Raw genomic sequence first — 15,704 nt, 5'->3', positions numbered from 1 at the left:
TAAATTAGTCAAAAATAAACAAAAGGAAGGACAAGGAAGGCAACTTCCTCTGGTACTGAGCAGAGCAATCTTGTCATAGTTCAAGGAAACACTTGGGAGCTTGGGAGCATTTCTTTTGCGTGTGTGTGTGTGTGTGTGTGTGTGTGTGTGTGTGTGTGTGTGTGTGTGTGAGTAGAGTCTGGCTAGTACACTGTCAAATCTTATTACATTATTATACAATATTACAGACCAGAAATACATACAGACAAAGTCATAAGCACGCTAAATCATTTCACAGTGGTTGCAACATAGTCTTCTCTGAGAGAGAGCACTCAGTACAGTGGGCTTAGAAATAGCACCATGGGGGTGCCACTTTTTCAGGGTGCTGAACTCTAGCCAGCGAACACTGAAGTGGATGTGTGATAATATGCTAAACTACATGCTAATAAAACTGTCTTTCTGACTCTAAATCACTGGTAATTAGGGCTGGGCGATATGACCCAAAATTCATATCTCGATATTTTTTAGCTGGATGGCGATATAAGATATATATCTCGATATATTTTTTTAAAGTCATAAAGTAAGAACAAAAAGAGAGTTCTTAGTCAAAGCTGTGTCCCAGATGTCACACAGGCACTTTTATTAACATAGAGCAGATGTACATAAAATTTACTCAAAAATAAATTATGAGCATTTATTAAATAATAATGCTCCATAAATAAAAGAAAACAATGTTGTTTTTGTGCATAACAAAAAGCTCACAATTGTGCAGTCAAAATGTAAACTAAAAGACGCTGAGCACAATAACAAAGACAGATTTCACAGCTGCTCTGTTCCCAACTTGTACTGCGTGACTGACAGCCTGGAGTTTGAAATCCGCTTCGCAACCACGTCTCTTAACAGGTGCCATTTATGGTCCTTATACACAGTAGGGTAATATTACGTTGAAGCACAGTACGTATCACTCCGCGAGGCTCAGCCGTAATCCTCCGACAATCCATCAAGCGGTGCAGCTCCGTAGCTTATCAAAGTCGTACTAAAGCATTTTTTGACAGATTGCTGAGCGCCGTGTTTCACATAAAATCGGTTCGCGGCCATCAAGCACAACCAGAATTCATACATAAGGCGCGCTGTCAACTTTTGAGAAAATGAAAGGATTTTAGTCCGTGCAGCCCCTCTGGGCTGCATGACGTTAGCGTCGTTAGCTCGTTAGCGTGGTTAGCTAGCTAACACGTTGACGTCGTCCAGCCCCACACACGGGGCGATGCGCAGTAACTCGTTAACGGAGATTTGCCGTGTCCATCTTGTCGCTTCCTGCAGGTGAAGCGATGGGGGAGGAGGGGGAGTTGTGTTCAGTGAAGGAGAGGCGAGGCCGAGTAACGTTGCGTAAAGACGAAAGTGGACGAAAGAGAGGCAAACTTGTGGCTCCACAAGTATAATTATAACGTAACATAGACTATATCGATATAAAGGATATTGTCACATCTTATATCTCGTATAAAAATATATCGATATTTTTTAAAAACTCGATATATCGCCCAGCTCTACTGGTAATGGTTTTTATTGGAGGTGAAACTCATTGGATTTACAAACAGTTTCCATTTCAGGCCACAGCATGTGCTCCTGGTGTTTTTGGCAAATGCCTTTGTGATGAAGCTAAAGTCAAAACTATATGCTATAGAATCAGAGACATATGCCAACCAGGGAATAGAGAACTGCTCGTGACTGTTTAGCATTGCTCCTTCACAGCATGAAAGTTCTGGATTTCTACCTAGGTTCTACCTAAGGTTGCATGGTTTTCCTTGCATTGTCTCGCTCAGTCCAAAGATATGTATGTTAGATTAAATTCTGATTCCAAATTGCCCATAGGTGTATGTGAAAGGTAAATAGAGAGTGAAAGTATATGGAATAACTCAGTTGGTGAATAATCTGTGAAATGTTTATTGCTTTGAGTTTTCAGTTAGTCCATATACAATGCAGTCCATATACCTTTAAAGCAGGTGTCAAACATAAGGCCTGGGGTCCAGAGTCAGCACAGCAAAGACTCCAATCCATCTTTGGAAAATATGAATGACGGCATAAATTTAGACTTTTTAACTGTTTTTTCCTTCAGATTTACAGCCTGTCCTACTGATAAAGAACTCCCCACAAGAATTCATGCTACAAAAACATAACTGGTAATAGATAAACGTTTAAATAATGCTTATCCTGTTATTTTTCACCAGTTGCCTTAGAGTTTAACTTGCTTCCGATTTTTATCCTCTCATATCTATTTCCTTATGTATGTATGACTAATGACGCTATGCTTACAATTATGGGTAAAAAGCTGCTTTCATCCGGTCGTTAAGTGATGACGTGACGAATCCTACTTGCGGGCCTAAAGTAGTCTGCGTTTAGTCAAGTCAAGGCTGACCAAAGTGCTGTACAATAAAATACAAATATAAAATACAATAAAACACAAGTACATAAAACACCTCACTGATAGTTAAACCTTGCTAAAAGCCAATGAGAAGAGGTGAGTTTTAAGAGCAGTTTTAAAAGTTACTAGGCTTGTGGAGAATCTGATGTGAGGAGGTAAACTGTTCCACAGTCTGGGTGCAGCCACAGCAAAAGCCCTCTCTCCCCTAGTCTTTAATCTGTACCTGGGAACATCTAAAAGCATCAGGTCTGCTGACCTCAAAGATCTCCTGGGGCGGTAAATGCTAAGAAGCTCTGCCAGGTAAGGAGGTGCAGTACCGTTAAGAACCTTAAAAACCAGCAGTAAAATTTTAAAATCAATCCTAAAAGCAACTGGGAGCCAGTGGAGAGAGCAGAGGACCGGAGTGATGTGGTCTCTCTTTTTGGAGTTTAATATGGCTTTTGTGTTGTTAACATGTTTAATGTTATGTATTTTCTTCTATTTAATCTCAAAAAGCTCCTAAAACAGTCAGTGATCACTGTTGACCTCCCTCGGCTTTTATTACCGCTAATCATTTATTTAAGCTCAGTTTTTAAAACCTTAGGATGTAACTACAGCCCAGCCCATGAAGCAGTATATGAATGACTAACCTCGTATTGTGGATGGATTATCTCAGTTGTTCTCCTGGCTGAAGTTTGGTCCTTTTACAGCATCCTGCCATGCGATTACATTTGTTCCTGACCACCGAGAACACTCACGTTAACTTTTATCGAGTGGAAAAAAAGTTAGCTTGTTTATATTATGCTAACATAGCTGTGTCGCTAGCGGTCACGTAGCACATCATTATATACCAGCTAGCCCAACTTCAGTAACCCTACAAACGTCACTGCTGTTTAGTTTTCTGTCTTCATTTATGCTGGAAGTGATAACAGAGCTGTACGTTTTAATTTGTTTCCAAAATCAAAACAAGGACATGCTATATTGTATTTAGCAGAGGTGGGACCAAGTCATTGTTTTGCAAGTCTCAAGTAAGTCTCAAGTCTTTATCCTCAAGTCTCAAGTCAAGTCTCAAGTAATGTCAGGCAAGTCAGAGTCGAGTCTCAAGTCACTGGTGTAAAAGTCCGAGTCAAGTCACAAGTCTGAAACTTTGAATTTCAAGTCCTTTCGAGTCTTTAAAAAAAAAAACGAAAAAAGAATGTTGCAGTTATGCTAAATGTAAATATTAGACCATGTAATTTTAAAATCTGTGTTTTTCTCAACACATGACAAAATAGTGAACTTAGAAAATATACACAAATTGTGAAATTGCACCTCTTTAAAATGCAGCTCAATTAAACTTAGCTCCAAGAATAATTTTCACCGACAGTTCTGAGATAAGCTGCATGTTATTCTTGGATGCGGTTGTAGGACCAGCTTTAAAATCGCATGACAAAAATATCATACACATTAAAAAAAACTGTATCACCAACGTAGCCTGGACAACATTTGCTAGTTAGATGAAGTCAGCTATCTCATCTTAGCATATTTATATGCATATTTATAATCATACGGTTCTTGGAGTGAGTGCATACACTCATGAAGTTTAGTAACTTCAGGTCACTGCAACAAGCCCAGGTACAGTTTACCGACGGATGGGTACAGGCCCTTGAAACGCACCGTGTAGAACGAAAGACCATCGTACGTATCATAAGTTTACCAGTCTCACAAATTGTCTTCATAAATACACATTCGTTAACCGTTTATTAATAGGACCTTTGAGCTCAACGGTAATTAATTAGTAGTGGAAATAATTTCTGGTAGCATCACAGAAATGTAGCAGTGACAATAATACTGTATGCTGTAATCGTACTGGGCAATTAGTGATACAAAAAACCTGTTTTATCCTGTGAATAAAAGTATATGTTTTTGTCAATGTGCCATAATAACAGAGGCGAAACGCAATATTGTGTCAGGACAATTCACTATTTATGCACAATAAACAAAGGAGCATAGCGCGACAATTTCTGTTCAGCGCCAGACTTGCTTGTAACCTATATCACCAATTATGTTAAGAAAAATGACGCATTAACTACAACAGCAGACTGACCTTTGTGGGAATGCTTGGAGCAGACTAACCTGTGAGCTGGAGGGTTCTGGGACGTTATATTTGGTCTTTGAATGGCTGCAATCCAGTCGCGTCTTTGTTACTTCGGAAACATGGCTCGAACAATTTCTCTTCAACGACGTAATCCGATAACAACCGATCTCTTTACCCGTCGGCTTCCCGTGGCTGTCATGCGACCGGCTATTGCAGTTAATAATACAACAGCTTCTTGACATTTTTGTGTTTCTTTTTATCGCTGTATAACTGATTTTAATTGAAAGCCTGCGTGCGCTAGTACCGCTTGCCACGAGTTCCCAGAATCCTTTGCGGTTCTACCCGTGAATGACGTCACATTTTCAATCTCTATATAATATGCGTGTTAAATTTTATATTTGGGGTAAAATATCAAGTCTTTTCAAGTAAACCGGTTCAAGTCCAATTCAAGTCCCAAGTCATTGGTGTAAAAGTCCAAGTCAAGTCACAAGTCTTAGAACATTTTTTCAAGTCAAGTCTAAAGTCATAAAATTAATGACTCGAGTCTGACTCGAGTCCAAGTCATGTGACTCGAGTCCACACCTCTGGTATTTAGATAGAAGCTAGCGAGCTAACTTCCTGCTAACTTCTAACTCCATTAAATGTCATAAATTCCGTTTTCATGGATGCCTGGATGTTAAACTCAATTGTTACACCCGGTAGAGCAGAACGCTGATCATTTTATTAAAGATGAAAGACTTTAGACAGTTTTTCAACTCTCAGTAATGCCATAGTGATCGTTTGATATATGGACCTGCAGCGGAGTTTAGGCCCAGACACGGCTAGTGACGTCAGACTTAACGACCGGATTGAGGGAGGCTCTGCATGTTTGATTTGGCAGATGTTAATACCAAGCCACCCTTCCTAACACAAAACCAAAGGAACTCTCAGGGATTGTATGTGTGCCTGGAAAATGACCCCAATGCTGTTCCAGTAAACGAATAATTATATGACGGTAAAGCAGAATGAGTCAAAGCACACCTGCCACAACTTGAATCCCAATTTCATCCCTGGGCTTCTTCTAAGATTAACAATCAATCACTGAAGTATATGCTACCCAAGGTTAGCCATGTCACAGTTCAGTGACCAAAAAGTAAGTTTCCCCTAACCACGGAAATCCACATTTCTGCTGCTGTTTATAGATCTTCTCACTAGTTCCTGGCTTATAGAAATTTAAAATGTCTTCTGACTTCCAGGAAGTTGATTCTGTTTATCTGGACAAATTATTATCAGTGGGAGAAACATTTAGTCACTCATCTTCACTCAGCTGACTTCCTCAATCTCACCTCAGCCTTAACACCATTATAAAATGACCAAAATTAGCACCACTGAGCATGAGAACCATTAGGAGATTTTCAGAAACCACAAGCCGCAGGTATATAAAGGTAGGCCTTTATACCCAGAGAAGAATCAAGCAGGCTTTTGTAGTGTTCAAATTTTTCAGAAGGGAGTACAGGAAAAAGTATCTATCATTTAAAAATATTTAATTTTCTTCAGCAGTTGAAATTACTAGTTACAGTGCTGGACCTTTCTGTGAGTTCAGGCCATACAGTTTTTATACTGCGAGAATACCAAATGATGTCTGTCTTCTTCCAGAACTTATCCTGATGTCTCCATTCGACCTCCTCTTCGCCCACATCCGCTCCTCGTCGACCTCCTATCTGCACCTGCATCACAAAGACACACACGAAAACACTTCAAACTTCTGCAGCCAATGCTTAAGCGCAGTAATATCTGACTCTCCAGACTTGATTTTAGCTCCATTGTAACTGAAATTTTATAGCGGGCATCCATCAGAACACATATCGCATTCCAATTCAGTTTTCTTTATTTCATTAAAACTTTAAATAATGAAGCCCTTCTGTAAAAGTGAATTTATTCTAACAGTAGCCCACTGTTGGAAAGAAAGCACATTTGGCTTCTTTCATGCTCCACTTAGTTGCACATCAGTGGACAGGGTCTTTGAGAGAAAGAGTTTCTGCTAAAGCTGCTGTGACAAGCTACACCTCACAAATTCATTTGGAATTAACTTATCCAAGTAGTTTTATTGCCTAAAAAGGGAGCAAAAGTAAAATTCTCCTAAATTACTCATGCTAACATTCCACAAAATAAATAACACTTCAATGTACAGCATAATCTCTCAACAGCCAGTACAGACTCTCATGCTAATAGTTGAAGAGAGTTTAAGTTGTATGAGTGTGTTTTTAAACAGCATTCTATCTATTCCAGACATACTCACAGTCTGCCAGATGACTAGATAATAAACTATTGCATTTCAGCTATACCAGGGGACAAACCAGACACAGTTATAATGGATGAAGGCTTATTCTAAATTATGTAAATGATAAAATGATTCTGAAAGTGGTCCAGTGTTAAAAAAAAAACCTCTCTATGAATGCGCACACACCATAGGGTCAACAGCAGTCATCTCTACACAACTCTCCTCAGAGTTCCAGTTTACTGGTATTGAGACCTAATAAACAGTCTAAATACTTTGGTAGGAATTTAAATGGGCAGCCTAAACCACATGCAACTAAATGAAAACAGTTCTGAACTAGCGGATCAAAATTCCTCAGTGGTTCAAAGTTCAAACAGTACTTTGCAGATACTGAGTGTTTGTTTGACCCCAAATCATATTGCTAGCCATAAAGAATTCACTGATGATAGAGATTTTATCTTTTTTCAACAGATTAAATTAAACCTCGTGCACTTAATGTAAAATGCAAAATCTATAACTGTTCTGTAACAGTGACTAGTACTTACAATACTCATGGTCCTGAGTTTTCGACTCAATGTGTAGTTCTTTTTTAATTTTGTTATCTTCGAATGATTTGTAAGGGCTCTTTATGGCTTTGTGTGCTCAGATCTTAGCTTCAGTTCCGGATGACTTGAAGTTTATTTAATTAAATTCCTTTTGTGGTCCCATTCTTCTTAGTTTAATTAGTCAAGTTAAAAAATATTTTCCTGTTCTGGTCAGTTGTGGTTGAGCCAAGCGTCTAGTCTGCATCTTAGTCTATTTCCTGTTTTATTTTGACAGCTTGTGTCCTGTGTTCAGTTTTGCTTCTTCCTGTGTCATTATGTCTTTTCATCCCAGCTATGTTACCCGTGTGTTTCCACTTCCCTCGTCATACCGTTTCCCTTTCGTCATTGGTGGGTACGTTCCATGATCCACCTTTCCTTTGTTAAAGTGTTTAGTGTTTTGTCATGGTCCCTGTGTATCTCAGGCCGGCCCCACGAGGCTACATTTATTTATTGTAATACTGCTCTCTCTCATGCCTGGGCAGATCTCACTGCGGGCCTCCACCTTTGGCCCACGCACCAAAGGTGCGTCTCGCTTTCGTTCACTTCCATCTCAGCTGTGTTGTCTGCATTTGGGTCCTCACTTAAAACATATGATCTGCCGCCAGTAATCATGACACAGCTGGGAAAAGTTGGTTTAGTCATTTTTGTTCAAAGCACATCATGTAAGCCAGCGGTCCCCAACCCCCAGGCCATGGACCAGTACTGGAAGGGATAACAGGACTAATTACTGCCGTCAGCTGATCCCATGTGTAAATAATGCAGCTTTCCATTTGTCCAAAAAAAAAAAAAAAAAAAAAAACCAAGCAAAACAAAAAGGGTTACTTTCTTTTGTTTGACATATTCTCATGATGAAAAATAACTGTAGTAACTGTAAGAAAATAACTGTTTCCTAACAGTCATGTTTATGTGCGATAAACACCCACTCAGTAGACATAATTCAGCTCCACACTCATTAGTTGTGATTTCCTGCCTGAGGAAACCATTGCTGAGACAGCACACATTTCCTGAAGTTGTGATCAAGAACCGCTAAGAGGTCTCCAGAAACCACAGACCATTGGATGTAGGCCATCGACTTTGCTCAAAGCCTGCTGGCAGAACTGATCTGCAAAGTCTGCCAGCAGAGTCATTTAGGGCCAAATGACAATTAAATTCTCTAAATTCTCTATTCTCTCTCATTACAATTTTAATGAATAAAGTCGTACTGTAAAAGGGATTTTGTTCTAAAATTACCTCACTGTTGAATAAATACATCATTTTTGCCATTATTCACTATCATGCAGACCAATGGAAAAGGTCTTTGAGAGACACAAAGGTGAGGTGGTAAAGTTGTTGTCTGGTGACAAGCTACTCCTCAGCTACACGCCAGGATACATCCCAAATAGACCTATCCAAGTAGTTTTAGTGACTAAATGATGTAGAACAATGTAAAAACAAAAAACAACAAAAAAAAAAACGTAGACTAACAGAACGGCACACAAAAAACAATACAGCAAGAGTAAAATTCTCATAAAAACCCACATTATCAACAGCATTACTAATTCTGCCATATGCAACTAATTCATCGACAGACAGGCCAGACTCTGTCATGCTGATATATGGGGCCAGCTTAATGCAATACAAAATGTCCTCATCAGATACCTCGCATCTCATGACACGCCACAGTTCATTATTACTGTGTAAGGCACTGGGCCTGCTGGTATCTCACAGTTTACTACACAGCAGCCATCACTACAATTTCCTTCACAGAGTAGCTCTGGGGAAAATGTCAATCAAATTAGGAGGTATCCACAAGCAAGGAAATTCCATAATTCCAGTTGTTGTTGTTTTGAATTACGTCTGTTCTCTATTATTATTTTAACATTTAAAAAAAACCCATACTGTCTGTTTGTTAGCCACTAGTCATCCACTTCAAGACTGGGTATACATGTTTAACTTCTCATTATCACCAAAACAGAAATAACTAATCAGGCCATCACAGCAACTCAGCCCATGTACACAGCAAAATCTCCAGTGTTAAATTAACACTAGAGAGTGTCTATATGGGTCCACACCTCTGAGTGTTAAATACAACACTGAGTGTTAAATTAACACTTTTGACAGTGTTATATGTTTAAAAGTAACCTAGTCAGTTTTGAAGATTAACAAATACTAACACTGAGCAGTGCTGATTTTCTAACACTGGAATATTTCTAACATTTTGAGTTATTTTCCAGTGTTAGAAAATCAGCACTGCTCAGTGTTAGTCTTTGTTAATCTTCAAAACTGACTAGGTTACTTTTAAACATATAAATGTGGAAAGAAAACACATTTCTGCCTTCTTCCATGCTCCACTTCCTTACACATCAGTGGACAGGGTTTTCACCAGATCCTCCCAAATTCATTTGAATTAACCTATCCAAGTAGTTTTGTCTAAAAAATGAGGCATGAGTAAAATTCTCCTCAATTACTCATGCCAACATTTTTTGACAAATACCCAGACCAGACTCTCACGGTAATAGCTGGAGACACTTTAGGTTGTGTGGGTGTGTTTTTAAACAGGATTCTATCCATTCCAGACATATTGAACTATGCCGTTTCAACTGTACCAGGAGACAGACCAGACAGTTTACTAAACACATTCACTAAAAATCTAACTTGAAAAGATTTACTGAGCCATTAAGACACCGACACAGCTAAAACATGAACATAACCATGCTGCAAGGATGCTGATTGGTCTGAACCAAAAGCACACAGCTGGACCCCTGAAAAAATGGATCACCCTCTGATTACAGCCTCACAAATCTCACAAGAATGTTTCTGTCTGCCATAGTAAGGGCTTCAGCACCCAACAATCTGATTTTTGTACAGCTACTTTTCATTTCATTTTAGTCACAGGCCACAACTAACAACAACTAATGGTTGATGGATGCATTGCTGTGACATATTTTTCTATTGGTGTGAAACTACTGTTGTGTTGGAATCTATCATATATGTGGGATGCTTATAATTAGATTTTTATGGTTGTTGTTTTTTCCAGGGAGCTTTGTTGTTAACTGAGCTGTCAGTTCAAGATCATCCTCACTGAAGATCTCCCAGTTAATTTACCTCCATTATGTCAAACACCTAAATATTTATAGATGAGGGAGTTAAGAAAAGGGTAAATAACCAAATCCCTGCTACTCTAATAACAAGAAGACCAGTGGTTGTATTTTGATGTGATATTGTTAGGGTAACACAGGGTGTCACACAATCTGGCATCTATAACTGGGTATAAAATACAAAAAAAAAAAAGGCTGAGTGTTAGGATTGGTAGTGTTGGTTGCAGATGATTGCTTTCTTTTATCCATTAGTTCTTGGAACTTAATCTTTCATGTCTAAAACTTCACGAAGAGATGAATACTGAGTCACTCTCAGTGTTGTGACAGGCCAGCTTTAGCTGGTGGGTAGGCAATCCTAGAGCAATGTTTCCCTCTGCTGGAGTATTTGTAAATCACATTAAAATGTTCCTCACTGATGTTCACATAGAAATTACACTATATCCTTCTGAGAAGCGAGGAAAAAATAATCTTCCCATTAAACCTTTTTTGGAATTTCCTTCCCCTTTGGAGTTAAAAGAGGCCACCCAAACACCTGAGATATCAATGGAAAGTCGAGGATTTCCTCTATGTCATACATCAGGACCTAAGAGGGTAGCTCAAATAAGTCAAAAGATACAGACCAAAAACAAATGTCCATTACAGAGGACATAAAAAAATAAGCTGTTTCTCAGGAGGATATACTCTGTATCAGAATGCTGAAACTACAGTTTTACTGGACTGCTTATGCCTCACCAAAAACAGCTATTATTGATAAACCTTTTTCCTGTGGTTTAGTTGGAAAACACCGTGAAAACTGTAAGCCAAACTGCGTGAAAAACCAAATTGACACTTGAAATTGCTCCATCCACTTACTAGAAAGAAAGTGCTGTACGCTGGACCAGTGGATGTTTCAAGCAAAACTATATGAGCATGGTGACAAATGAATTTCAAAGAGATGTATTCAAAATAGCACACTGCTTCACACTTTTGAAAGAAGTGCTGCCTTCACAGGAAACGACAGAGAATGTACAGGATCAAGGTCACATCATGTTCTCATCACTCACCATAAACAAGCTGCTGGGGAGTTTATGAGGAATCAAAGTGAGACAAAACACCTCCTCTAAAGGATCCTGGTGCAGTTGTGTGGCTTGCACTCAAGTCTGATTACTGTGTTCACAAACAAACTACACTGAAGTGGAAAATTAAACCAGAGCTCAATTTAAACAGACTAAACAGCCCAGCTATGAAAACGCGCTGCTCCTATTCTAGGAGGAGATGGTGGAGGAAGAAGTCCAAGGAGACAATTAGTGTCAGAAGAAATTCACTCCACTCTTATTGGCCATCTTCACAAACTTCAGAGAGTACTTCTTCTGAGAGACAACCACATGGTGGAGACAAAGGTTGTTAATAGAGCCTCATTAGAGGGAGTTTGTGAATATGGTCATCACCAACAAGATGAGAGATTCAAAGGAGAACACTTGAAACCCAGCACATATTTAAGTGGATAAATACTGTCAGATGTTCTAGGAATTGAGGAATTGGGAGCATGAAATAGTTTAAAATGTCTTGGTATGCTGATGCATTAAGAGTTCCTTTCACTGGAACTAAGGGTCCAAGCCCAGCAGCATTCAGCCCCACACCATATTCACACCGTATCAAACTCTACACTTGGCACATTAAATGTCATGGTTCGGCCGTGTGGCAGGCAGAACTGGACCAAAACGCAGGACTCGGAGACAAGGGTGAACTAAAAGAGGCAGCCGTATTGCGTTGTAGCTGAAAACTCCATTAAATAAACTTGCAAAAATAAAACCTAAACTAGAACCTGGAAACGAATAACTGAACACTGAGAAGCTAGAAACTAGGCTCACCGCCACAGGGCGCACTGAAGAAAAAACCACACAGCATTATGAGGGCACAACACTGACAGAAAGAAACACGGGGCTTAAATACACTGAAGGATAACGAGGGGATGAGACACAGCAGGAGAGCACAGCAGAGAGTAAGCAAACATAATAAGACAAGCAAAATTAGATACACTGCACACAGGAGAGTGACTATCAAAATAAAGCAGGAAACATGGCACAATTCACAAAGACACAGACTAGACACTGAGACATGAAACATGACAGACCTGGACACAGAGGAAACATGAAACACAGAGACAAAAAGGTAACCAAACATGGAACACTGGGAAGGTACAGAAGCAAGAAGCTAGAAGTATAAAACATAACATCAAGAGAACTAAAGCCAGGAATAGCAAATAAGAAATACAAATTAAACAGATACAAAACACTGGGTTAGCGACCAAGGACTGTGACAATACAGTCATGTATCACTCAGCCATGGAAACATATTCCATGAAGCTTTCTGCGCACTGTTCTTGAGCTAATCTGAAGGCCACATGAAGTTTGGAGGTCTAATGATTGACTCTGCAGAAAGTTGGTGACCTTTGTCATTATGTACCTCAAAATCTGCTGATCACTATGGGCTCAAAATGTGGTCATAAATATTTTGTACTTGTAAAAAAGATTTGTATGTGTAAAAAAGATTTGTGTGTGCGTAAAAAAGATTTGTATGTGTAAAAAGAATTTGCGTGTGCGTAAAAAAGATTTGTATGTGTAAAAAAGATTTGTATGTGTAAAAAAGATTTGTGTGTGTAAAAAGAATTTGCGTGTGCGTAAAAAAGATTTGTATGTGTAAAAAAGATTTGTGTGTGCGTAAAAAAGATTTGTATGTGTAAAAAAGATTTGTGTGTGCGTAAAAAAGATTTGTGTGTGGACTTAGAAAAAAAAACCCTGCAAGTTACAAGTATGGATTTTTGACCCTATTTTTCTTCCCTTCATCTGATTGGTCAATGTCATGTCAATCACAAATGTAACAATCCAATCAGAGAACAGATGGGTTTGGCTGTCGAGGGGCGCTTTTTTTGAACTGCAGGTCTTTGAAGGGAATAAATGCCCTTTTACATGCCAACCCAGCGTTTTCCTGCGGACCGCGGGGTGGGGGCGGGCAGTGTTTTGGAAATGACAGTCTTCATTACAAAGCTTTCTTCGTTATGAATTAGCATACATGTTTTTATTGAACATTTGAAGAACTAGCAAAAAAAACAAACTCTTGTAGAGGACATAAAGTCAGAGATAGAAAAGACAAGGAGCAGGTGCATCTAGTACAGGTAGAGCAGCTGCAAAAACCCACAGAGCCCAGCAGCCAGCGTAACAAATTCTGGATCCTTTGCTTTTAGTTAGCAGTTAGCATTAGCAGCGTATCCTGCATCCGATGTGAAAGGACTTTTATGCTGCGCCCTGTGACTCACAGTAATGGTCCTGGGTCAGCCCTGACTTTGTGTTAAACTAATCCTAAAGTAATAATGTTATTTCTAACCACTGATATACCACAACTTTTTCCTTTCAACAGCTACTGAAAGTTAGGGGACCTAGCTGCTATCGGATATTTATATAGCGATCCTCCAGCTTCAAACGGTATCACCCTTCAAGGACCTGCAGTTCAAAAAAGCGCCCCTCTGACAGCCTAACCCATCTGTTCTCTGATTGGATTGTTACATGTGTGATTGACATGACATTGACCAATCAGATGAAGGGTAGAAAAATAGGGTCAAAAATCCGTACTTGTAACTTGCAGGGGGGTTTTTTCTAAGTCCACACACAAATCTTTTTTACACATACAAATCTTTTTTACGCACACACAAATCTTTTTTACGCACACACAAATCTTTTTTACGCACACACAAATCTTTTTTACACATACAAATCTTTTTTACGCACACACAAATTCTTTTTACACATACAAATCTTTTTTACACATACAAATCTTTTTTACGCACACACAAATTCTTTTTACACATACAAATCTTTTTTACGCACACACAAATCTTTTTTACACATACAAATCTTTTTTACAAGTACAAAATATTTATGACCACATTTTGAGCCCATAGGATCCCACTCTGTGTTATGGCATTTGTGGCTTACTTGCTGTCATTCCCAATTGCTTCCACTTTGTTCTAATACCACTAACAGTTGACTGTAGAATATTTAATAGCATGGAATTTCATGACTAGATTTGTTGTACAGGTGGCATCCTATCACCCTAAGCACCCGTTCTTTCACAAATATTTGTAAATACCGTCTGCTTAGGTGCTTGACTTTATACACCTGTGTCCATAGAAGTGATTTGAACACCTGAACTCAATGATTTGGATGGGTGAGTGATAAAGTCATATAACAAATGTCTGTATAAACAGGCAGAGCCTCACTAAATACAGGATCTAATCAGCAGGCCTGTTAACACCCATGCATAATTAAGTTGTTTTTTTCCCCTCTGCCCAATCATTCTATACATTGTGATCAGCCTGCTCTCTCACTCTTCACAGTACTTACCGAAGTGAAACTATAAGGAAATGGCACTAAGTCTAATATATGCTAGTCATATGCATTCAAAAATCTTAAACACACAGAAACACCGTCTCACCTTAAAGTGGGCAATCTCAGTGCACAACCATAAATTGTAAATATTAGCTGGGAGTAAGGGCGCCCTCCGTTTGCAAGGTGCGCCTGCTGCTTGCGACACAGGGAGGAGAGGGCGGGGCGGCGGCGGATTCTCTGGCTGGCTGGAGCAGCATCTGACAACCAACTCGCAAAATAAAATAAAATTAAAACAAACCAACAAACATGAAAACACCAGACATTATAATACATTATAAGACATTATAATACAGACTTATAATTTTCGTGTATAATTCTATACACGAAAAGTGAGCGCGAGAGCCCTCGGTGCGCCTGCTCGCTGATGAAGTCAAAGTAAACTTTATTGTCATCTCCGCTACATACAGTCCAATATACAGAGAGACGAGACGACGTGGCTCCAGTTACAGCAGTGCAAGTAAACAAACAATGAATATAAGAAGAGTAAGAAAATAAATATACACTTTAAGACACGTGGTAAAGGGATCAATAACAATTTAAAATTTATAATTTGCAGTTTGATGATTTAAAGTCTCACACACAACCCGTCGAAAGGGGAGGGGGGGGCTGCTTCTTCCAAATAGAGCACATTTCATTCATAATGTTGTAAATCCAAGCCCATTATGTATTATTATGTGTTCATGATTTGGACCCTGGGTTGTGCAAAATCCCAGAAATAAACCCTAGACAAATCGAATCTGTGAACTAAGGTGTAAGTCTATTAGGTTATGTTGTGGTATCCTCGGGTTGGGGGATGGGTGTTCATACTGGAGTGCAAAATTAAAACCAATGGAAGATGGACAAGAAAAGTTCAAAGCCATCAGGTGCTCAGTTTAGAAAAAAGAGAAAAGAAGAGGAGGAGAAACGAG

The sequence above is a fragment of the Copadichromis virginalis genome, linkage group LG14 (assembly GCF_057382275.1).
Source record: "Copadichromis virginalis isolate Kocher_CV1m ecotype Utaka linkage group LG14, C_Virginalis_male_GT1.1, whole genome shotgun sequence".
In the NCBI taxonomy this organism is placed as follows: domain Eukaryota; kingdom Metazoa; phylum Chordata; class Actinopteri; order Cichliformes; family Cichlidae; genus Copadichromis; species Copadichromis virginalis.
Note: the sequence above shows the minus strand (reverse complement) of the source record.